The sequence below is a fragment of the Camelus bactrianus genome, chromosome 8 (genome assembly GCF_048773025.1).
Source record: "Camelus bactrianus isolate YW-2024 breed Bactrian camel chromosome 8, ASM4877302v1, whole genome shotgun sequence".
NCBI lineage: Eukaryota > Metazoa > Chordata > Mammalia > Artiodactyla > Camelidae > Camelus > Camelus bactrianus.
The window spans coordinates 16,918,442-16,943,218 of NC_133546.1; the positions used below are offsets into that span (position 1 = coordinate 16,918,442).

At 40.5% G+C, this 24,777-nt stretch overlaps 1 long non-coding RNA gene across 5 annotated transcripts in view; it reads left to right on the top strand.

Moving 5' to 3' along the window:
- The window catches only part of LOC105077303 (uncharacterized), a 315,119-nt gene that overhangs the window by 258,316 nt on the left and 32,026 nt on the right, over window positions 1–24,777 (top strand). Inside the window, exon 5 of one of the 5 annotated variants that reach the window (XR_006728449.2) lies at window positions 14,385–14,611. The exons of the other annotated variants lie outside the window; for them this stretch is intronic. This is a non-coding gene — a long non-coding RNA (uncharacterized LOC105077303). The remainder of the gene's footprint in view (window positions 1–14,384; window positions 14,612–24,777) is intronic. 5 annotated transcript variants of the gene reach the window in all.

Genomic DNA, 24,777 nt, shown 5'->3' on the forward strand with positions numbered 1-24,777 from the left:
AGTGGAATGTGAGGTCATGTGACTTGAGCAACAGGAATGATTCTCCCTGGGAATATTTGATGTCCTCATCTCTACAGTAGAAGTGTTAATAATATCACCCTCTTAGGGCTGGAGTGAGGCTAGAAAGCAAGCAGAGGTGTGAAAGCCCTTAGTAATGTGCACTGCTCTGCAAACGCCAGCTATTTTTCCTAACTAGAGGATAAAGCATTCATCATGGCATTGATGGTCTGTTCTGCTCTGTTGGAAGTACCAGAGTGGCCCAAACATGAGAGAATCCTCAACATGAAGATTGATTTAAACATGCCTAATGGGTATGCATGATCTAAGCATACCTATCTCTGGAAATATAGAAAAATTATATCATGTATAGTCGAGGCGAATGAAAAAAATCAGAAAATCTGGGATACTGTTCACTTTCTTCCACAAATTAGCTGTAGAGTCTTATGTAAGTCACTTAACCTTTCTGGGTCTTGTCTTTCTTATTTATAAAGTGTAAGATTTGGATTGCAGTACATTAGGATTTTTAAAACCATGAACCTAAATGAAATGTGATGAGTTGACCTAAAACTCAAAAGAGAGCTCATTTGATACAGTTTAGGGCCTGATCATAATCAAGAGAAAAGAGTTCAATCAGCTTCAATTTCTCAAAAAATCCTGGTTTCCAAATAAGGAATATAATTCTTCCAGAGGAGAGGAAAAAGCAGGAGAGGGACATGGCATCCTGCTATGCAGTCCATGGGGAGGACACGCATTTTACTTAAGGAGACACATGCTTTGTTGGCATCTTTTACACCAAGAACACTGACCCTTGTGAAGGCAATGAGGACAAGGTGATCTTTGAGAAAGAGCTTAGTGCTTGGAATGGAATCGAATGCCCAGTCAGGAAACATTGGATAGGATTTAAATGTTAAAAAACAAAGTGTGATTTAAGTGTCAAAAATGATATGGGCCTTATTCTTCCCAGTTCAGCATCTTCCCTTTAGAAGTGCACCTTGTCTCCTGTCTCTGAGCTGTGGCTGAGCATATGGGGAGAGTCGGAGAGCAGAAGTGGTAGGAAGGAGCCTGGCAACCCACAGGGACATGGAGATGTGGGAAGAGCAGTTATCAACAATCTAGTTATAAGTCAGACTTGGAGATGAAGACTTAAAGTTGAAAGGAGCTCTGGAAGTGTTCATCTTGTACCACCAAGGAGGCTGTCCTCACAGAACTCCATGCCCATCTTTGTCTTCATTCCTTGGATAATTGGGAAAACACCATATTTTATTCCATGCTGATTAAATTTTTGTTTTTATTTTTGGTTTCTCAGTGGAGGAAGGGATAATAAAGGGTAGGAAAGAAAGTTGTAAATCATTTAGGAAGAAGGCTGAGGCGCTAGAAATAGTCTGTGGAAAGAATATCGTATGATATGTTTACAAGAAGGTAAATTTTGTTGCAAGGGAAATGAGAACAGATCAATATGAGGTGAAGGAGGTGCCAAATCATAGGAAAGAGGAGAGACAGAAACATTTTTTGAACTTGTCAAAACAACGTCATTATTGCACTCTCTGTGCCAAGGTCTTAAGAGTTTGTACATTTATTTATGTTTGCTCCTCGGACCACTGTATTTAGTTTCAGCATTCAGCCTCCCCTATAGATAAACATTGCCTTATTTCTAAAATACTTATGGTACATACTGTGAAGATTATAACTGGGCATACTTTCCTATATGTAACTGACTTTGGTTTCTCCAACCTTAGTTAAAACATTTATTTTTCTCACATTGACTTTGAGATTTTTCCAAATACTTGGAGACAGTATGTGCATAGACAGAGTATGGTGCACTTAATGTCAAATGCACTTGCTGCCGGAATGATCGAGTTAAAAGAGGCATTGCACACAAAGGCTGACACAGGGACGAGTGTCCAACTTGCTGGACTTGAGAAGCACACCGCTGATAAGTGGATGGCATTCTTCTGTACAAGTGTAGATGGGAGAGGTGCTTCATCGACAGGCGGCCTTGTGCTCTAGCAGGTCTGCCTCCAAAGATAGCTTTAAATGCACAGAAGGGACTCAGGCTCTGTAAGTCAAAGAGGATGGCAGAACAGAGAGAGATCAGTCAATATCTCAGACAGTTGGTGCCAAGAGGATGGAAGTAAAAATTGAGAGGGGCAATCTATAGCCAGGACTGGATTTAGAAGCACATTAGTAAGGAAATAAACACTGAAAATTCAGAGTGTACATGTCCAAAGGGGAGCCATCTTGGCAGAAATGGTGTCATAAGGGGTAAATGAGAAAGTCATTTCTCTACATTTATTATTGGTGTTACTACATTTTTATTGCAAATTATTCTGAAGGAGCTTAACCATGTATCTTAACATCAAATGGTAACCAGTTAATAATACAAATGTCCTCTCGTGCACAGACTGAAATTACTTGAGTTTAATCAAACTATCTTCCAAGTATCCTCAGCTTCCTAAAAGAAATTGTTCTAAAAATAATGAATTTAGTGTACAGAATCCCACATTTGATAAAGATGCTTGCAGTTTTATCCCATTCGTTGAAAAAATTTTCTTTCCCCTTGTGTGTTGGAAAGGTTTCCAGTCCCCTAAAGGAACCTAGGGACCTAGGACTTTCCAAGACAAGATTACATGTTGAGAGACTATTACCTATAGACCTTAGACAAATAGCTGGCTCAAGTAACTTTATTATAATGTATAGTCATTGCTCTGTTTGTAATATAAGTGTGAATGGCTTTTAGCTTTATTTTAAAGATGACCATTGAGTAATGTTCTCCCTTAGGGAACCTCGGTAGCTGAACACCCTACTACTCTTGATGTAACCCTCCATGTGATTTTCTGACTGGTTACATCCAGTACAGTCTAGAAAGACCTCACTGGTCCCAAAAGAAAGGGAACATTGTGTCCTAATTCCGGGGCAGCCTAAAGGCACACACTCAGTGCCTTCCCGCAGTTAGCACCACCGAGTTTCACCGAGTGTCCATTCTCCAGGTAAGAGTGGATTCTGCTCGCTAGAGGACCCACGAGTGTCCAAAAAATTCCACTCTCCCTTCTCAAATGAAACATGGGAGTGATGAGAAACTTGAACACTGTGCTCTTCGCTTTGGCTAGGGGATCTTCTCTTTTGGGCAGCTCAGACGTGGCATTAGTACTTGTGTTTTGTCCATTCCTTTTAAGTCTGACTCTCTTTGTGAATAGTCAACTGTTTAGGGGAAAAAAAGAAAAAACCTGTTCCAACTCTATTTATTGAACCAAATCGTCAGTCCTTAATCATACCAGTGTACGAGGATGTATTGCTGATTTCTACAGGTCTGCTGCTTGAACAGAAATTTGAATACTCTATCATGGGTACCAAAAAGGCTCTATTTCATCTTTCACAGTCCCGAAGCCCTCCTGTTTATTCTGTAAACATTTGTTGGTTGAACGAAAGGTAAACTTAACAAAAATCTTGTTTTTCCATCACCTCTATTGCCTGATTGAGGCCAGTCAACTCATATTTGACTCAGTTAATCTTTCAATATGGGGTTCCACCCATAACGGATGCTGTGAAATCTCCCAAGGTTATCAACAGAGTCCAGCTTTACAAGGTGCTTCCTTGGCTTAACAACAAGGAGGAAAACAGTCTGTGATTAGGTATTTAATTCTATTTTTATGGTGTATTTCTTTCAAAGATTTTTCAAGTGGAAATAAAGGACTTTGTAAAATAATTTTTAAAAAAAACCTCTGCTCTTTGCCATGGAGAGATAAAATTGCAGGGAAAATACGACATGGAATACCCAGAGGAGAATGGAAGGGGCCTAATGTAAAGATACTAAAATTGGCATCCTTGTGTCTCCATCAGTGTCTGCATTCACCAAGGCACCTTAAATAATCACACACTCCAAGGAAAATGAGTGGCTTAGTATGCAAAGGCCACTTCAAGACAATCCCCCGAGCTCCTCTTCCAAGCATATTTCAAGTCCATCCTGGGTAGAAATTATTCTAATTTGTAGCTTCCTCATCTCTTTCTCTATGCTGTTATCAAGTCATGATAAATCATGAATTCATGCAACTTGCCAGTAGATGATGTTAATAATGATCACATTAGCGATAACGTAGGTGAAGCGCTTATTTATGCCCTTATGATATCAAGTGCGTTATCAAGTATTTACCATAGGCTAGACTCTGTTAAGGACTTTTTGTGCATTATTTTACTTCTCACAGCAGCACTGTGTGAAGTAGGATCAATTATTTTTTCCCGTCTTAATAGCTGAGAAAAATGAATCTCCGAGGGCATAAATAACTTACTGAACGTTTACATAGTGAGGGGCAGACCTGAGGTGTTAGCACAGACTGGCCGACGGGAAAGCCCCAGCTTGTACCCATCAGGCAATATTGCCAAAAAGGTAAACAGATATTTGCATTTTTAGAGTCTGTGCACGCATGCAGTTTGATGGCTGCTGGGAAACGAAATATGAAAATAGCTTGGCTTGTGCAGGGCAGAAAAATGTTTATTCTATTTCCTAGGATGTAGGCTGGTGACAGAAAGTAGACCCTGGAGAACAGAAGCACTTGGTTGCAAATAAAATATCTGCATTAAATATTCAGCTTTCCTGCGGCTTTATGCGAGCACATTACCAGAGGAATGGGCGAGCTGGCAAGGGCTCAGGCTCCATATGAGCAAATCTCTACATGGACCCTGTTGAGAGCCTAGTACATTGCCAACTGGTCGGATCCAGAAGGGGGGCCAGGAACACACAGCTTTTTGGGAGCCCTTGCTGTTGCCTCCCTGTTTAGAACTTGATGCCAATCAGACCTGGGCTCTGGATTGCTGTGCATTGATGTTGATTAGGTTCATACAGCTACTTCTCTGCAGCACCAGTCAAATGCAAGAAAAACGTGAACTCTCCAGGTGAGCTAGATGCCCACACTAGGAGCTGAGTAGCTCTGCTGTTGCTTGGGTGGTAGGTGTGTTTATTTCCCCTGTGATATCTGGGCAAGTGCCCAGGTCCAGGCCTCTGGCTCGGGAAACAGAGGGAGTCAGAAGGAAATTACCAATGATTTCTGCTAGCAGCTATTTGATCATCACAAACATAAAGGTGGGGAGAGCCAAATTCATTTTGTAACTGGAGTTCTTTGGGTGTTCAGTCTCTTTGTAATAGACTGTTAATGTGATTAAAATGGAGGCATTTAGACTTAAACAGTTGTTGGAATAAATTAGAGACATCAAAATTGGCAGAGCTTAGATTTTGAAGAACTCCATTCTGTCAGCTCTCCCTGAAACTTAATCACTCTAATATCAAGCTATTTTTCTTTGTGATGTGAAATTTGGCAGTGAGCAAAAGCAACAGGGTCACAGCTTCGAAGAGGAATTCGTTGCATTTTGGCAGAAGAATGATGGAGAGTCTAATACCTAAAGATGCTTCTTCCAAAGGACCTAAGAGAAAGCAGCTATTAATTATTCAGATTACTGCAGGGGGGATGGAAGAGGTTGGTGTATGTACGTTTGTGTGTGCATGCATGCACGTAAGTACAAGTACACAGGAACTGAAGCCAGTTTGGTGAAATTAATTTTTTATGCAATGTGCTATCTTTAAACCCTTTTCCATTGGCATTTCCAAAGCAGCAGCAGCAGCAAAAACTCAAACAGAAGAATAACCTTAAACATGCATGTGACACAAACTGACACACAGAAAAAGCATGCAATGAATGGGGATGTGGGAGATGCTTGTGTATTTCTACACACACACACACACACACACACACACACACACACACGTACGTGTGCACAATGACATTTTGGTTGCCTGCACAGCAAGTGGAAAGCAACTTGGTTGAGTCAAGTTAGCCGTGTCTTGAGGCTCTGATATGTCTCAGGCAGTTCTGGGTGGCTCAGAGCCAAATCTTTGAAGACAGCAAATTCAAATGTTTCTCTAAATAGTATTTATACCTCAGATTTCTAGATTTTTTTCTTTGTCTCTATATCCTCAGACTCCTTAAATCTAGTCAGAAAGGACTAGAAAATAGATGATTGACTTATTGGCCTTTGAATTAATAAGAGCTTCTAGACTAGCTGTGTCCCAAAGAAGTTTTCTTCTCTTCCTCCAAACACACACACACACACCCCACACACAAACACATACAAATACACACACACACACACATGCACGCAGAATTATCTGCTGTTCTATATATGTGTGTCTACCAGATTAGAAATGGCATTTATTTTCAGGGTATTTTAAAGATTTCCCTGCAGGTCATCCAAACAGTAGCCTTGGAAAAAAAATCATAAATGACCACATTCAGATTGTTTTTTGAATGATGCCCTTGCTAACCATGAAAATAAGTTCTCTCCGGTATCCCTGGGGCAGTACTAAAAAAGAATCAGGCAGTGGCCTTAATGAAAATAGAGTTTTAGAACTAGGGGAAACTTAATAAACTGTGTCTTTTCTCTTGAGGTCTATCCTCAAGAAGGTTATAGCAAATAATATTTAAGGGAGGAAATCATCATCACATGTAAGACATGCACTGGGAAGAGAGCTTTCGTGTCCACTACTCCTGCACATGCTAGGGAAGAAAATGGAGCCTTTATTTCCTATGATGTATCAATATTGGGCTTTTTACACAATCAGGCAAAAGGCAGAGTGGGCTACAGACCTGGGGAGCTTTTCATTTTAGGCCTAATTCTATCTAGTTTGTGACCTCAGACAAGTCACCTCCCCTATTCAGGATTCTTATCTGTAAAATTAGTATGAACTTATTGACCTCCATACCATTGTTGTGGAAAGGAATAAAGAAGATTCTTAGATGTGAACGTATTTTGGAATTCACAAAGTGCTTTACAAATATAATCCCTGATGTTGGGCGGAAGAAAACTAATGCATGTGAATAGAAAGGGCAGAACTTTCTCCTAGTGAGGAAGAGGCTCCTGCAAAGGCAGAAGGGACTGGCTGCCTCTGCTGAAGGCACGCGGCATGAGATGGCACTACAAGTGCCTTTTCCATCTCCATCTCCCAAGTGGCCACTTGGTTTGAGAGCCTACAAGGTCAATGTGAGTTGAATTTCCAGCCCGCTGACGTGTGTTGATGTCACTGTTGCTGAGAATCTTGTTTTGCCCCCAGAGATGATTTGACATGCTTTTCTGCAGAGTCTGAGTTCCTAATCTTTTCCCCTTCTTCATGATAGTGTAATGAAAACAGGATTATTTCGTAATGATCCGAAGCCCTAGTTAACTCTCCAGCCATAATTGTGGGTCTCTAACCTCAAAATCCACACTGAAGTCTGTCACTGGTGGAGCATTCTAACTAGATCCTAGGACTGCAGTGGAGAGGAAGAACTTCCAGGAAAAAAGGTCTTATTTTAATTCATATTAGAACTTGTCAACAAAGGAAAAGAGAGTTACTCTTGGGCCTCAGATGCTAACAGGAGCAAGATTCTTCCAAGAGGAAGAAATCTCAATTTTTTTTTCTAAAATGTTACCAGCTTTTCCAATTACTAGCCTGTTCAGTCCTCAACATCCCAGATAGTAGTCTTTCTATAAATAGCTTATCTCATTACATTCCTGTTTATTCTCTGTCTAAATGGTTTTGTGCTTCATCCTTGCCTGCTGTGCATAGATTCTGAGACTCAAAGCCAGCTCTGTATTTTCATCCTTTGGCATAAGCAGAGCATAGAGTGGAAATGAAGAGGCCGAAGGCAGTGATTCCCTTGCTACAGCCGCCAACAAGCACCCTATATGCTACCTGTCCCAGTGGCCCCAAGGGGCCAAAATAATGACACGTTTGTCAGGAACATGAATGATCTAGGTAAATTATAAACCTTGGATAAACACACTGTATATATGTGTACATGAATATGCATCTGTATATATATATGTAACATACATATATATGCATGTATACATGTATACATGTATTTGCATATATATACATACATATTCTTTAACTATGAATATGTTAAAAACTTTAAAAAGTAAGGAAGACAATGAGTGCCATCTCGTGGAGAGACCTACCACTACATTTTTCAAATTGTCTTTACAACAAACATTTTTTAAATGCCAAACCAATATTCCTTGAAGTAAAAACTTTCTGCCTACCTTTCCAAGTTATTTGTCCAAATTATAATGTGCCCACTACATACACTATGTCATGGTCCAGTGTGCCAGGATACACCTTAAGGAATGAACTGTGTTCGTGGAAATGGGTGTGGTGTTGAGTCAGTAGAAAATGCATTCATTACTGACCCCCGCACAGGTAAAGTCTCACAAGTTATGACATCGGTGGTGAAATGATCATGGACTTCAGGACTCACAGTGTTTTATTCATCACACCGTCTTGTGACCTGTCCATGTTACTGCAGCCACCATTTCCCACAATGTAACCCCAACACATTGTTCACACTGCCCACGTGCAAAGCTCAGGTGATCCTAAAATAGCATTTTACTTTCTCTCAATAAACTGGCATCGCAGTCTAGTAGGGGCAGTAGTAATGCACTATTGAATCAGCTGCCTGAGATACACACATACATGAAATGCCTTTCACACTCGCTGCATCCAGATAGGCAAGAGTGAACTTCTTCCCGGTGCACACATGACCAGGGATACAGGTTCTCATCTCAGGGCGGGTGAGAGCCCATGATGAAGCAGTGTTTCTACTAAAAACTACATGAATACGGGTAACCAACAGGATCTAGTCATTCAGCACAGGAGAAGAAAGTATTTTTGTAGCTTTCACACAAATAAGGAATACAGAAGGGTAGCCGCATCAGAGTTTTTGGCAATAAGTGAAAAAACTAAGAGTAAAAATAGATTATATGTATCATTTCATTCACTCATTCAGCAAATATAAAGTGTTGCATGTATTGTCTGCACTACCAATAATGCAAGAGCTCAAACCAGGCAAGAATCAACAAAGCTCCCTACCTTCAAGGGGATTCTTGTGGGATTACAGACAATAAATAAGTGAAACAGTCTGTTTGTTAGAGGATGATAAGAACTCAAGAGGAAAAAGCAGAGAAGGGGAGAGGGAACCCTGAGGGGGAAGTTTTGCAATTTTACATAAGGTGGCCAGGGAAAGACTCGTGAGAAAATAACATTTGTGATGAGACTTGGAGAAGGGAGCAAGGTTTGCAAATATGTGGGGCAAAAAGCAAAGAGCCTGAGGCATGTCTCACATACCAAGAGATATATTTCCAAGCACCAGGTGCTGGGTTAGGTTCTTGTTCACCCTATACCCTCTCCACCTCACTGCTACAAACTCCGTCTTACAATCCAGCACGCCAGGAGATTACCCAGAGTTCCAAGCTGGCAATTGGTGGATTTAGATCAGTACCCAGCCTAGCCCTGGGCTAGATGCTTTTAACCTATTAAGCCCAGTAGCTGATCCAATGGGTCTCTGTTGGAGGTGAGGGAGGAGGAGTTATAGAAAGGATGTTGTTAGGGGCAGAGCCTAGAAATACCTAAGGATCTTTTTGGGGGGGGGCGGGGGAAACGATGCTTTTCCTACAGACCATGTTCTTGTTATAAGACCAAGGAATAGAATATTAATGTGTGACCTCATATTCCACATTTTCATATTTAAATTGGACCTTATAAATAAAACTGAATATCATACCAGCTGTGGACCTGTAACTTCAATTTCCAACCCTGTGATGCCGCACCTGAGGTCACGCAGAGTTCCTGAAGGGGAAGATGAGGAAAATACAGTAACTGTGTGCCTATCACATCACAGGAACTGACCCTCGTCCCACCACATCAGATGGGCTGGGTATTGGATTTATGTTCAGCGTGTAGAAGCAGCAGACACCAGCCCGTCAGCGCATGCTCAGAGCAGAGATACCACAGAGTAGCACATGGTCCTCCACTCTCCATTCACGGCAAGGCAGGAGACAGCCCTGCACACAGCTCACACTACCAGTCATTTGGCATTGGGACAGGTAGCACAGGCTCCCAGGAGGAGTTTCTTTTACCCTGACCTGGGAACAATCCGAGCAGGGTAGTGGCTGAAGTAGACTGTTCACCTGGTGTTGGCGCTACTTCCTAAGGACCGCCTGTTACGCCCCTCGTGTTTTCCTGTCCAAGGTGGACCCCAGATCGGCTTGACCACAGTGAGTGGGAGGAGCTGCTTTTACACAGATGAGGTCATTTTGTTTTCACATTATGATTCCCATTACTCTTTAGAAAGCTTTAAAATCTGGTTTTACTAGCATAGAATAATGTTCTCATCCCTGAGGATGTCACCGGGCTGGTCATCAGGGGGATCTGGGAACGAACGCACCTGCTGACAAAGTTACAACCAAATCATAAGAGAGAATCAGTTCCAGTCTGAAGTCTTTCTGGGAAGATGTGATAACTTTTTTGATTCCTCATTTCTATATTTAACAACAATAATAGGAAAGTTTTTGGAAATTTTTATTCCCTGCTCACTGTCCTTTTATTTTTTTTTTCTTTTGCCTCCTACCTTCAAAAGAGTAGTTACAATTTCTGAACTTAATTCACTGACTGCTTGACAGCCATTACAAATTATCTTAAAGAATCTGGCTTCACCTCACAGTAAGATCTAGAAATCACATTTTATACTCTGTTTTGAATTTTATCTTGGCTTTTTTTTTTTCTTGTTCTCTCATCGACTCCCTTTTATCTCTCTTATAGAAGAATCCTTCATTGTTTAAAGAATCAGTACTCATTTAAAGGCCTATCCATAATTTTAGCATGCCAGATTCTGCCATAAGCAGTTATAACCAAATGTTTGTATGAAGAAGGGAAGCAGTTGTGACATATGGGGGCGTCAGGGCCATAGAGGAAAGTGGGTGACAAGGAAGGGGAGGGGAGTGAGCCGCCTAGGGGGTGGGACCCCCACAAAGGCTATCTTTAGTCCCAGCCCCAAACTGAAGTGGCTTCTTTTCCCTCCCCTTCTGGATGGCGTGCCTTCTTGCCACCGCTCCCCCCACCTCCTGCCCCCGCCGGGTCCTGCTTTCCTCAGGGTCTTTCTTTTCCTTCTCTCTCAAAACGTTCAGATAAGAAATAGTACATGCAACAGGTACCATTACTTGAGCATGTGTGACAGTTAAACATTTCCTATTGTTAATCGTTTTAAAAATCCTGCTTTTAGCGTATAAAAAAAGACGTGCAGAGAGATTAAGAGGTTTGTCCACTGTTACACAGCTACTAAATGGCTGAGCTGGAAACTACGCCCAAACTGGGCAGACTCGGAGCCCAGCTTCCTTTCGTACTTTGTGACCACTTTGTGCCTGGGTGGTGATGTGTTCCAGAACCATGTGCATTTTGATTGTGATCGCATTCAAAAGGTGAAGGAATGAGTTCCAAAGCTGAACTTCCAGACACTTCTGGACACTGGAGAGGGTGGGAGTAGAAGAGCAGTGGATTCAGGGGGGCCCTCAGCGTCTGTCCCTGACGCAGCGTTCTGCTCTGTCCACGTCACTTCAGCCAGCATTTGCTGAGCGCATCTGCCAGGCTCTGTGCCAGGCTCTGGAAGTGAAAACCTCACTGGTAAGAACCACGCTTCCCCTCTCTCTCTCTTAATAACCTTTCCCTCTTTTCTGGGAGGTTCCAGTTGTGGAGCAATGTCTCCAGTTGTTTTTTTTTTTTCTTCTTCTTAAAAATAACTCTTATCCTACCTTAGCAAAATCCTATGGGATCTGTTACTGGGGATATTTAAAATTTTCATTTCCATGCCCAGTATTGAATGCATTTTTCAGATCTAGATTCGATCTGTTCATCATTTAGAAAACAGTAAGCACCTTGAAAGACAGTATTTAGTCTGCCTGGCATTAAGCTTCTACTGAAATAAAGGACATGAAAGAGTCTGATATTTGTCACCAAATTAAACCAATGGGAACCTGCGAAGTATCACAAAATACTCACCATATCTTTAATTTGGCAAAACTAGTCTCTTTTCCATGGAAACTGGTCAATTACCGAAAGCAGTTTTCTTGTCTCTTAACTTCTTAATTATATTTAATTCAAATGAGACATGCCCAATTTCTTTACCTCCTCCCCTATGATTTGTAGAATCTTTACCTTTTCTGTAGCTCTTCCAGGATGTAGTTTACTTGTACATTATCCTTCTTAAAATGTGTTCGGAGTTAAAGATGGTATCTCAGCTGGGGCCCACAGGGCAGGAGTTCATGAGTATCTAACTGATCTGAAAACCACTTTTTGTGTTGGTTAGGATGTGTCCACTTGTTCAGCAGTTATCTCACGCAACTGGTTCATACGCAGATCTTTTTCTCCCAAATTCCTTTAAAATTAGTCCTTTATCCTTGAAATTAAAATCAATTAAGTTAAATTTAAAAGACCTACATTTAAAAATCCTCAAAGGGGGAGTTTTCTATTTATGCTGATGGTATTTCATAAATATATTTCTCAGCTTTGTTTTAAATCGGAGTATAATGGATTTACAATATCGTGTTAGTTTTAGGTGTACAGCAACGTGATTCAGTTATATATAGATACACAGATATTCTTTTCCAGATTCTTTTCCATTATAGGTTATTACAAGCTATTGAATATGGTTCCCTGTGCTATACAGTAGGTCCTTGTTTATTTTATATCTAGTAACGTGTATCTGTTAATCCCAAACTCCTAAATTACCCCTCCCCATCTTCCCCTTTGGTAACCATAACGTTGCTTTCTGTCTGTGAATCTGTTTCTGTTTTGTAAATAAGTTCATTTGTATTACTTTTTAGAGTCCACAAATAAGTGATATCATATGATATTTGTCATTCTCTGTCTGACTTACTTCACTTAATAATTTCTCAGCTGTTTGAGATTTTTAAAATCTTGGTGGTGGGGAGGAATGTTCTGGTCCTGACGAAACATAATTAGTCATGCAGTGAAAATGGCTGAAGTTAAGTGATAGGTGCACAGGGGCTTATTCTACCATCCTGTACTTTTTGCATATGCATGAAATTTTCCAAAATAAAAATTAAAAAATTTTGCTCACATATTATCTTTTTGTTTATACCTAGACTTAGTCATCTCATCTAATAATATAGCAAAAAATTTGCCCAGTGTTTTGCTGAAATCAAGATACATATTGTCAGAAACATTCCTCTTAGTTAATTGTCTGGCAAATTTTCAGAATTCCTCCAAAATTGGAATTAAGCGTTAAAAAAATTAAGAGAAAAAGAAACTTTAAAAAATTATCAAAATCTCTGTTCGTTTGGTTTCTAATCTTGGCCATAACTTTGTCACATATAATAGTAGCCCTTTGTAATTTTATTACTGCCATAGTGTCAACACTGTACAATTCATGTATATTTGGGGACCTTAGTTGTTAGCTAAGCTGAGTCAAAGGATGAGCCAGCTCGTCCATCTGTGAAGACTGCTGAAGGTCACTGAGTGCAGAGACAACAGTGGGAATATAATGAGAAGGAGCCATATTTACTAGAATTCCTCCAGGGAGCGGGAGTTGCAAGAGTCACTTTGATAAGGCTCAGGGGTGAGAATAAGGACTTCGAGACTCATGCTCAGGTTACAATAAAAAAAAAATCTCTAACCTGCTTCGAGGCTAGTGGGTCAGGAAGGGCATGGTGCATACCTGCAGATTGTTAGTCTCATCTGGGGTAAGAACTAAATTACTCAGAACAGCTGGGAGCACCCCTCCTTCTCGGCCCCACCCCACAGAACATATCACCTCTCTCCTCAATATGTGTTGCACAAATATTTTTAAACCATCAGTTTGAAGGGGCAACAAATTATTGTCAGCCCTGGGTCTCAGGATTTAATCTGCAGAAATTAAAATTATAACCAGATTATTAGAAAGTAAAGGAACACTTTACTCACACTTTTAAGATCTAATTCTCAGAACGATTTCACTTAATTTTGCTTCAGAAATTATAAACAATACATGATCAGACTCAGATCATCTTAACCACTCAATGTCCAGAGACTTAGGGAAGTACACCACTGAAAAGAAGTGAAATGCCAAAGAAAATGGACGGAGCCCCAGCTCTGGGACACCCCCGGACACGCCCAGGGCAAAGCAAACCAACCCCGTGCGGCCAAAGTATCTACAAGGACCGTCTCCACTATTTTCCACGAGAGTTGTAAACGCAGTTGCTGCAGACACAGAGAACATCAAATTCCACTAACTAGCTCCAGGTTAAGAGAAGGGCGAATATAGTCATGAGAATGGTTAGAAACATTTAATGAGGGTTTTTTTGTTTGTTTGTTTGTTTTGTTTTTTGTTTTGGTATCTTCCAGAAGGCAGAAATGTGAAAGACGTGGCCACATCTCTCTCATCAGGCCATGGAAAATTAGTCTTCTCTTATTAAACAGGAAAGTTTAGCATTTAATAGTTAATGAAGGCAAGGGAATCTCAACAGATAAGAGCCGAGTCTGCACAGGCTGCGTTTGGACAATTCCAAATCCTCTTATCTCTTCTCAGAAAGGCTGCTGTTTGCAAGATATTGTTTTAAGCAGAGGGAAGACAGGCGCAGACGCATACAAAGGGAGAGCCACTATCTTTTCAAATGGATGCAGAATACATGAAGAGGTGCTGCCTGGCAGTTTTATGGCGTGCTGCAACAACATATTGTATTTTCCCCTCTGGATTCAATACACTGATCCTCTGGTATTTAAACTTTAAAATATGTACAGCATTGTGGACATATGGTAAGATTCCTACCTTCCTTTGCCGCTTACACTGCTCTGTGATTTATACTGTTTTATAGCCAAGTGGCTCATGGTACTCATATAAGGAAATGTTCTGAGCTGAAACCTAGGAGGAAATGGAGAGGCATTCAGCTAACATGCTCAGGGTTATTCAAAAGTACCTTGCCCCACTTTAACTCCCTCCCCCGACCTGTTATGTCTTTCTCTTGGGACAAACCTAGCTCAACCTCTCTAACTCCCTAAAAGTCCCATCAACACAGGTCATAATTTACTCCTTCCGTGGAAGCTTTCCCCATCCCTTCCTGACAATATCCCCGCCCCTCAACTGGGGATTGGATGTAAAAAGTGCCTCTTGCCCCGGCTATTTCAATGACCGTCCAAAATGTAAGCTCCGCTTCCTCTGTCCTCTCCCATCTTTCCATTCCCAGACACTTCTGTGCTCCGTCCTCTTACTCAACTTCCCCACTCCCTCCCCTACTTTTCTTCTGTGTTCTCTCTTGTCCTACATCCACAGCTCCCCTTGCCCTCAGCTCCATCACTGAACATGCCCGCCACATCCTTGCCGCAGCTGGTGCTTGACTCCCCTAATGACATTCTTCCTCCCAAGTAGAATCCGCCAACTCCCCAAATCCAGTAACTTGGGTAACACACTCCTACCCTCAAGGCTACTTTCAGGCCCTAAGTTCTTCTCTCTCATGTAAAAATCCTTGCTCTTTGGGGACTTGGGACATCCAACTAAATGTCTCTCCTCATCTCATTCCTTTCCCAAACTCCTGTCTCCCCCTTGTTCTTTGGAAGCACCTGGCTCGCAGCCTTATTCTCCATCATGCGGTACTTTCCCATTCACCCCGATCACTCATGCAGCACCCTGGCCTCTTGAATGTTTGATCTTCTCAGGTCGAATAACCTTCAACTTCCCCCACGCCAGCTCCTCACGCTCATGATCCCGCACTCACCCAGACCCTTTTCTGATGGCAGCATCCTATGCTTTCAGCCTTCGGTTTTTCAGCTGTAACACCCCTGAGTCCTCCCACTATTCTCCCGGCTTTCTGTCTATCAGCTCCTCTTAACTTTACTGCTTTCTCATCCAACTTAGACTCCACTGTAAATCACTTCAGTCACTTTCTTTTAATGTTCTTGCCTGCCTGTCCTCCCTTTTCACCCGCCCAGCTGAGTCCCAGCCTTCGATCAATCTAGCTGTAGGTCTTCTCAGTTCCTGCCTCGCAGGACTGGCGATTCTGGTGAATATTACACAGCCAAATGCACTGGTGCTGCTCAAATATTAGGGTCTCCAACCTAATACTCGTCTTTTTTTTTTTTTCAGTATTTGCTTTAAATATTGGCTCCCTTTTCTCTGATTCCATGATAGGTCACCCCTGCTTCTAATGAGACAGTTTTCAGGTCTAATATGAGTTCCCATCAAGTTGCTGTCTAGTCTCAAGGGCCTGGACTCATGCTAGATCATCTGCATGACTTTGATAGTCTGCTATGAGCCATTATGTTTTGTACAGTAGAGGGGGGTTTTATACAATAGAGGGTGATAATATATTTCTCATTTTCAAGTTCACAATGAGGACTTCCCTGTGGTTCTCATCTACTCCCTATTCTGCCGTGAGCCAGGAGTACAGTGGGGCAGAACTTACTAATTACTGTTAACATTCGTATTCTTACGTATCAGTGAATAACTCTAAAATCCCATTTGGTTACTTTGACTTCCTGCATAGTTCTATGCTCCTTTCCCTTCTGTGATTTGAATTTCCTTGAAGTCTCTGCTCTGTCCTCATGGATCTCCATGGCCCAGTTAGCCCCATCTCCATCCTAAGGAAAGAGAAAGTCAGTTTCTTTTTCTTTTCAAATTTGAAAAGTTTTAGGTTTGTAATAAAATTGAGAAGTACAGAGATTTTCTACTTACCCCCTGCCCCCACATATGCGTAGCATCTTCAGTTATCAAAGCATTCACCAGAATAGTACATTTGTTTTAAAAATTGAAGTACTGTTGATTTACAATGTTGTGTTAGTTTCAGGTGTACAGTATAGTGATTCATATGTATGGTCTTTTTCAGATTCTTTTCCATTATAGGTTATTACAAGATATTGAATATAGTTCCCTGTCCTTTAGTGCAGTTTTTTAAACAAGTATGATACTTGGTTGACACATCATAATTACCTAATGTCCATAGTTTACCTTAGGTTCACTCTTGGTGTTGTATATTCTATGGGTTTGGACAAATGTATAATGACATGTACACATCATTAAAATACCATATAGAGTGTTTTCATTGCCCTAAAAACCCTCTATGCTCTGCCAGTGTGAAATAGAATAGTTGTCGCTGCAGCCCAAAGTGTTGGTTAAAGTGCTCTGATTCTAGGGTAAAATTTAATTTGCAAGCAATTTTTAAATTTTACTTTTAGAACCAAATTATGCCTCTCATTCATTTTACAGGAATAAATCTTCTTTCTGCATTCTTTGATGTATTATATTCCTTATATTTGAAACATAAGCGTAAAAACTAAAGTTAGTGTGTTTTGCTGTTTAAGAAGAATTCTGTGCTTCAATTTTTTTTGACTAGAGACTTAAAGTCTTTTTCCTCTGAATTACCTGAACAAAATGCACTCTAGTCTGCTTTTAAATATCTAGAATAAAATACACATCACTGAGTTATAACAGCTAATGTATATCTTCTCCCTTATTAACTAGTTTAATGATCAAGAGGGATATTTCTTCTCCAACTTCAATTTGCTTGCAACAATTCACAAATGATAATAATAGTTCCTGTGCTAACCATCAATCTCATCTCCACTCCAAGGATTATCTCCATTTTAATTATGAATTGAGAGAAAACGAGAAACCAAAAAGATCATACAATAAGTTGTTTGGCTGAGATTTTAAAACAGGGTCATCAGTACCTAAACACTAAACATTACCACTTACAAGAAGTCAGGTTAAAAAAAAATGCAACGCAGTTTCCAGCCTGTTTCAAGCACCCATGCTACGTCCCCTATGCCTCCCATGTCTCACTGGTCCATCAAGTTCCACTGAGTTGACTGTTTCTACTGGGTCATGTAGATATTTCCCAGCTGAAGAATGATGAGTTTTGGGAGTTGGGTTGGGTCAGTTTTAGCAAAGAAGAGGTGGGGTTGTGGTTGATTTGCCAGTGGTGTGTGGGATGAACTGCCTGGGAAGCATGCATGCTGTACACAGTAGGGAGGTTCTGAACGGGACCCATCTCGTGAAATGTGGAAGGAACTGACAAAAGTGCCGGATGGACGGACTGATAAACACGAAAGGCTGCATCATCTTAGCAGAAAGGAGGAAGTCAGGATGATTCACAAGGACAAGGTCACTGATTCGAAAGCATATTTTTGCTTGACAAGAAAGTTTGAGAAAAGAAACACCACACTGTTTAATTTTATTTGTATTGTAGTACAGAAAAAGCATTCACAGAAGCATTTAATAATTTAATCAATGATTTAGAGCTATGAATCAATACATGGTATGCATCAGAAGGCAATCAGATGGCACCATTTCTCATTTAAATAAAACAATTTTATTTTGCTGCAGTGGTTTTTAAACAACATTGTGGATTTTAAATTAGAATTCAGAATCACCCCAGAAGGGCTAAAATACATCATTATTTGACTCTAAACTCTTGTATGCCAATTCCTCACCTTGCTCCCAGAGCTATTTTTCTGAAATACAGGTCAGCTTGAAGAACTTTCCTCCTCAAAAACCTGCAACGGCTTCCCACTGCCTAGGGAGTCAGTTTCTCACAGAGTGCCCCAAATTCTCCATCATATACCACCTTTTTGCCTCACCTGGTGCATCACCCAGAGCATCTCTGAATTAATCATGAACTTCCTCCAAAGCTTTGCTCAGGCTGTTCCTGTAGCTTGTTTTGCCTTCCTCATTGCCCTGCATTTTAAGATCCTTTAGTCCACGTTCTCCTACACCCTCTCTGTGAATCCTCAGTGCTCCAACCTGAAGTGCCCTGTTCCTCCGTGGAACTCCAAGCTCTGTTACAAGCACACAGCTACTACATACTGCTCGCTGTGGTTATTTGAACTCTCGTCTAATCTCCCCTGCATTACAATCAACTTTCTTGAATCCCTTATGCCAGTGATTCTCAAACTTTAGCAAGCATCGGAATTACCTGGAGGGCTTGTTAAAACACAGATCGCTAGGCCCCCACTCCAGAATTTTTGATTCAGTAGTTCTAAGTGGGGCCCAAGAATCCACATTTTTAATACGTTCCCAGGTGACACTGATGCTTTTGGCCAGGGGACCCCTGCATCATACCTTACACATAGTATGCTCAACAGGTACTTACCGGATCACTGAGTAGGTGATATAGCCATATTTTTGACTGAAAATTTAGAAGGTGTTTTATTAAGACTTTTAGCATTGTGTATAAGAATATAAATGATCATGGTTTTTACTTAAGAATATATAGGAGAGTAGAGATTATATGATCTCTAAAAGTGGACAAATTTAATGTGTAAGTGTCATTCAAATAGTTCTCAGGTATGTTAGGGACTTTGAAAGTAGCTGATAAAGCACATGGAGAATGAAGATCTTTCTGCAGGGAACCGAAAGGAGAGGAAACTGCAAATTTCCCTCAAAGACTCATGGCAATCTAAGGAGTTTCCACTTTACCCACAGCAAACAGGAAATGAGAAAGGTCACGTAGCAAGGACGTAGCAGGACTGGAGCTCCATCCGGTGTTTATTCTCTCGCACTCAGCTGCTGTGCGTACAGTTCCTTCTCAGAAGCAATAGCATCATCTGTGGAACTAAGTAAGAGGTACTGAGAAAATATCAAGTTCACACCCAGGACAACAACCAAAAAATTCCAGTTTTTTTTTAATGAGTTGTAATGAGTAGGTGTCTACCCCTCAGTATTCACTGGACGCTACTCATTTAATACCTCCTATGCCAGGACATCGAATTGTCTGGTCAAGATCCAAAGCTCGGTGATACTAACCTTTTCCCTCCCTCCTTCCTTCCTTCCTCCCTCACTTCCTTTCTCTCTTTTTTCCTTCCTTCTTTCTTTCTTTCTTTCTTTTCTTTTTCTTTCTTTCTTCCTTTCTTTTTTCCTTCCTTCTCTCTGTCTCTTCCTTCCTTCCTTCCTTCCTTCCTTCCTTCCTTCCTTCCTTTCTCTTTCTCTCTTTCTTTTCTTTCTTTCTTTCTTCCTTTCTCTCTTTCTCTCTTTCTCTCTTTCTCTCTTTCTTTCCTTTCATCATACACGTGGCTGATACACATGGTTCTTTTTCTCTCTTTGGGGGAATCTGAGATATTAAAGCTGCTGCCACCCAGAGGTCAGAAGAAGTCAATGAAACTGATGAGTTACCAGAAAATGAGTCTATAGGTGGATGAGAGAATTATGAATTTCTAAACATCGTTTATCTCCTCTCAGAGACAGAAAAAAATAAGACAGATCTCAGTTTCCTTTATGACAATCAAATGAGTTATTCCTGGGCCCAGAAAACTTTCTGTTGTAGGGAAAGGGTAGGGTGGAGGCAGCACAGGGTAGCCTTGTCCCTGGAACGAGAGCTTCAGCATCACCTGGGAACGTGTTAGACGTGCCATTTCGCAGGCTTCACACCAACACACCGAGCCAGAAACTCTGGGAGTGGTGCCCAGAAATCTGTATTCCAACAAGGCCTTCAAGTGATTCTGATGCAAGCTGAATTTTAAGAATAATGGCTAGTGTTAGTTATCAATAAACTGGGCAATCCTCCAAACTACAATTTTTTTGTCAATGACTATCACCAAATCATAAGCAAACTGTGCTTTGGGCCAAATTCTGTAGATATTCCAGAGTGGTTTTTGACGGCAGAGTGTCTTCATTTTAGGAGAGATTTTAGGAGAATGCAAAAGCTTGGGTATTCTTCCTTGTGTATTTGTTGTTATTTTAAAATTTTGTTTTGTATTGACTGTACATTTGAGAACAAATATTTAAATTATAGTACGAAAAAAGGCTTTGTTATAGAAGTTTAGAGTTGAAGGTTCCCTTGAAGTATCATCAGATCTAATTCTTATTTTGGAGTTGAAAGAAGAGGCTTGGATGGTTTACATGACTCCCTGGAATCTCAGAGCTCTGTTAATCCTATTACTTAACTTCTGTCTTCCATGAGGCACCTCACTTTCACTGGGTTTGTGCATAAGAAAATGTGAGATAAAGAGTATAATAATAATAACAACAATAAGGAAATAGTATCGTTCTTTTGCTGTGGTCATCATATACCATACCTCTATAAATCAGTGCCTGGGTGCATTATTTCCAAATAGTCATTTGGAGTGTCTCTTTTTCGGTCTTTTTAAGTTTACAAATTTTTTTTTTTTGCCTCTTTAGCCAGTATTTCTGCAGATTTTATTGCATGATATTTTAATTTAACTTAAAGATTTGCAATTTTTAATTCAAGTTTATAAATGTTTTGAGGTCATGAACTACTCTGAGTTCTATTCTTGAAATATTCTCTGCCCCTAATACACACACCACGTCATTCTGCATCTAATTGCAGAATACTCCCAGGAACCCTTAGGGTGTCCGTGGAGTCCAAGTTAAGTATTTTGAGAAGCTCATTTAACACTGGGGATGAAGAAACATCCTTTCCAAATTATCCTTTTAAGCTAAAGACTTTCTTTAGGATATTTTTTTGTTCCTCCATGAATTCCATATGAATAATTGCCACCCATTTTCCCTCATCTTCATCTCTGATGCCTCAAACCCAGCCCTGTATTTAACAAATGGCAGCAACAGGGCCTCAGGGGCAGATTCCCCCAATGTTTGTCTTCCATAGACATTCTCTCTCCTTCTCCATAAGGACCTGCCGGCCACACCACACTGGCACTGTCAATATTATTGCAGGGTAGGAGCAAGCTCTGGAAGGCAGTTTTAATATGCCTCATTGTACCAGAGATAAGCAGAACGTGCAACTCACTGCTGCGTGCTGGGCATACAGATGCAGTCAAAATTTTATGCACATTTGGAAAGCTAGCTTATTTTAGGATTCTGTTCTGAAATGAGTCACTGGAGCTTCTGTTTCTCATGCTCTCTCTCTCCTTTGTGGCTCTGTCTCTCAGAATGATAAAATTCCCAACTAGCAGCCACAGAGAGCAGATTCGTTTAAAAACTGTTCTAGCAGAACAGCTCATCCAGTGAAAGCGCCAAGGGACATGCCACAATAGATTTACAGTTTGCACAATAAATAAAGGGGCAGAGAAGCCCGAAGGGGAGGGTTTGAGGTGAGCACAGAGGATGCCCCGGAGTGGTGAGGATTGAGGGGTCCACAGAGTCAGTAAATACTAAGACAGTCACAGCGCCAACCATCTGATATGTACACAGATATTCGAGAACAAACATCATGCAATAAGGAGGTCCCAGGTAAAAAGGAGACAATGTTACTCAGGTGTAGTTAGTCTAGAATTCACAAGCGTAGATGGACTGACTGATCACATTAAACCACAAAGCAAAATTTAAAAGATTCATTGTGAATCCAGGCATTTAAGATGGGGTGGGTTAGGCAGTTACCTGGACAGGAAAGCAGACGGTGGGGCTTGGCTGGGAGGGAGAAGCACATCAGGTGGGTCCCGCCAGTGGCCGGGGTGATGGCAGTGGCGGGAACATTCAGGAGGTCTGAAGAGTGGGTGGATCTCCATAAATCAGGTCTATTTATTTTTTTCTCAATATGCTTCCCAACTTTCTATAAAAATTTTCAAGAAGAAAGGCTCATTACTGGCTAGGTTGAAAAAAAAAATTGGTGCTATTTGAAATCCTTTTGTGGAAAGTTCAGAATGACCTGGTAGATAATGAGTGACCATGTAAAATGGGATCCTAAATAAACAGTTAATGGTTTGAGATATGAAAATTATTTTAAAATCTTATATAAATCTAGGAGATATTTTTCCAAAGGGCCTCCTTTTAAATTGAACCGTCATCTAGTAAAATGTCACGGGATTTGTAGCCGATCAGCTTTAATACGCATGTTTGGGATAACGATGTATAGCTAATGTGTTCATTATTCACGACAACAGGACCTGCACCATTTTAATCTTCGTTATCCTCTGTTGACATTGGCTAATTTATCTGCAGCAGGGTTCTGAGCAGTGCAGTGTTATTTCTGTTACTGGGCAGGCAGAGGAATTAATGCAAGGTGAAAGGCCTTGATTCTCCAGGGTCCCATTTCTCAACGCTGATCCAGCAGAAATAGCAAGACAAACTGTTGACTGTGAGCAAACAGAAAGGTAAAATGTTTGCCCGTTTGATTGGAAAGTGTTACTGGTGTTTACTTACCCTAGAAGGCTTAAATGAAGCAGGGATCTGGAAATACCTAAGAGCCCCATATGCATTTCAGCTTTAACGCTCCAGTTATAATGTAGACTCTGCTACCTGTGGACAGCACCAAGGAGTTCCCCACGTCCTTCCCTCTAGGGAGACAGAGGCAGCTGCACTTTGCTGTCCTTAGAATTCTCTCTTCTTATCTAAAATTCCACCTTTCTTGATGATCTTTTTTGGACATTTTTATTTGGTGTGCCTAAAAGTGAAATTAACCAGAAGTGGTTGATTTTGGAGGCTCTGCGAGAGCCATAGGTAAGATATTAAGATTGTGTAACTCTTGATCCTCTATGGACTCAAATCAGTCTTTTGGCGTCTTCCTGTATTGGCTAATCCAGCTTCAAAATATAGGGTCTCAAGTAGGTTGTGGTAGTTTTCATGGTTTCACCATTTACTAATTGTGTAAGTTTGGAAACTTGAGCCAATTGTTTTGTTTAAGTTTTAGTTTCTCATCTATAAAATAGGAGCATTCCAAATGAGGCACTTAAATCATGCTTAGCTCATACCTAAGCATTAAAAAATGGTGAGAGAAAAGAATACCATATGTAGAATCTAAAAAAAAAAAAAAAATTACAAATGAACTTATTTACAAATACCTATATGCGGAATCTTAAAAAAAAAAAAAGACAAAGTGACTTATTTACAAAAAAGAAACAGACTCACAGACATAGAAAACAAACTTACAGTTGCCAGCGGAGTATGAGGGTGGGAAAGGATAAATTAGGAGCTCGAGATTTGCAGGTACTAACCAAGATATATATATATATCTTAGTTAGTTTTATATATATATATAAAAGATAAACAACAAGTTCATACTGTACACACACAGGGAGCTATATTCAATAACTTGAATATTTTGTGTAACTTATGATGAAAAAGAATATGAAAATGAATATATGTATGTTCATGTATGACCAAAGCATTATGCTGTACACCAGAAATCGACAGTACATTGAAAACTGACTATATTCAATAAAAAGATATGTAAATAAAAATTAAAAATAGTGAACTACTATTTATTATTTCAGGGCAATTATAATTTGATAATTAAATGTATAAAAGAAATTGGATCTTTTTATCAGGCTAATGGATTCTCTTGAAGCTTTTTGAAAAATGTTCATAATTTGTTTTATTTTCTACTCCTAGAAGGAAAATAAGACCTTCCTTAAGGAAAAAAAAGGGCTTACATATGGTTCCCTAGATCCATTTCAATTTTGTGAACAGCAGCAAACTAGCATCTCCCCAGCTCTGCGCTATCTCTGCCTATTCTGACTTCCTTTTCTGAAGTTCTCCTTCAAAAAAAGCTACTGACACTTTCTTATATCTTCTCAGTCTTTCAAAGTCATCCCTCTGGATGATCTTGGACGTTGTCACCACGCTTTTTCTGCCGTTTATTTCCAGTCCACATACTTTCTGGAAGTTAGACATACATAAAAACGAAGCAGGTCTGTCCACAAGAAATCGTAAAAATGACTGGAAGAGGAGGGTTACTGAGGGGGCAGAAATAGTTCATCTTGATCCTGGCAGAGGAGAGAAGATCTTCAAAAGATGAGTGCCTTACATTTAGCTGAATTCTCCTTGGCTTTTCTCCGTTTTCCTTTTTGGAACAGTTCTTGTCTGAGTTATTTCTCTTGAGATGGTGCCATCAGAGAAGCACAGCAGTGACAAAACTTTTATTAACTCTGGCACAGGCCTGACCACAGAGCAGAAAACTCTTTCAATGCTAGGAAGCAGATGATGGTTGGGAAAAATAGAGATACGAGAAGCGGGAGGGGAGGAGAAATGGGTAGTTGAATCGACTGGTGGCCCATTCCAGTTCGTGTTTTACCCC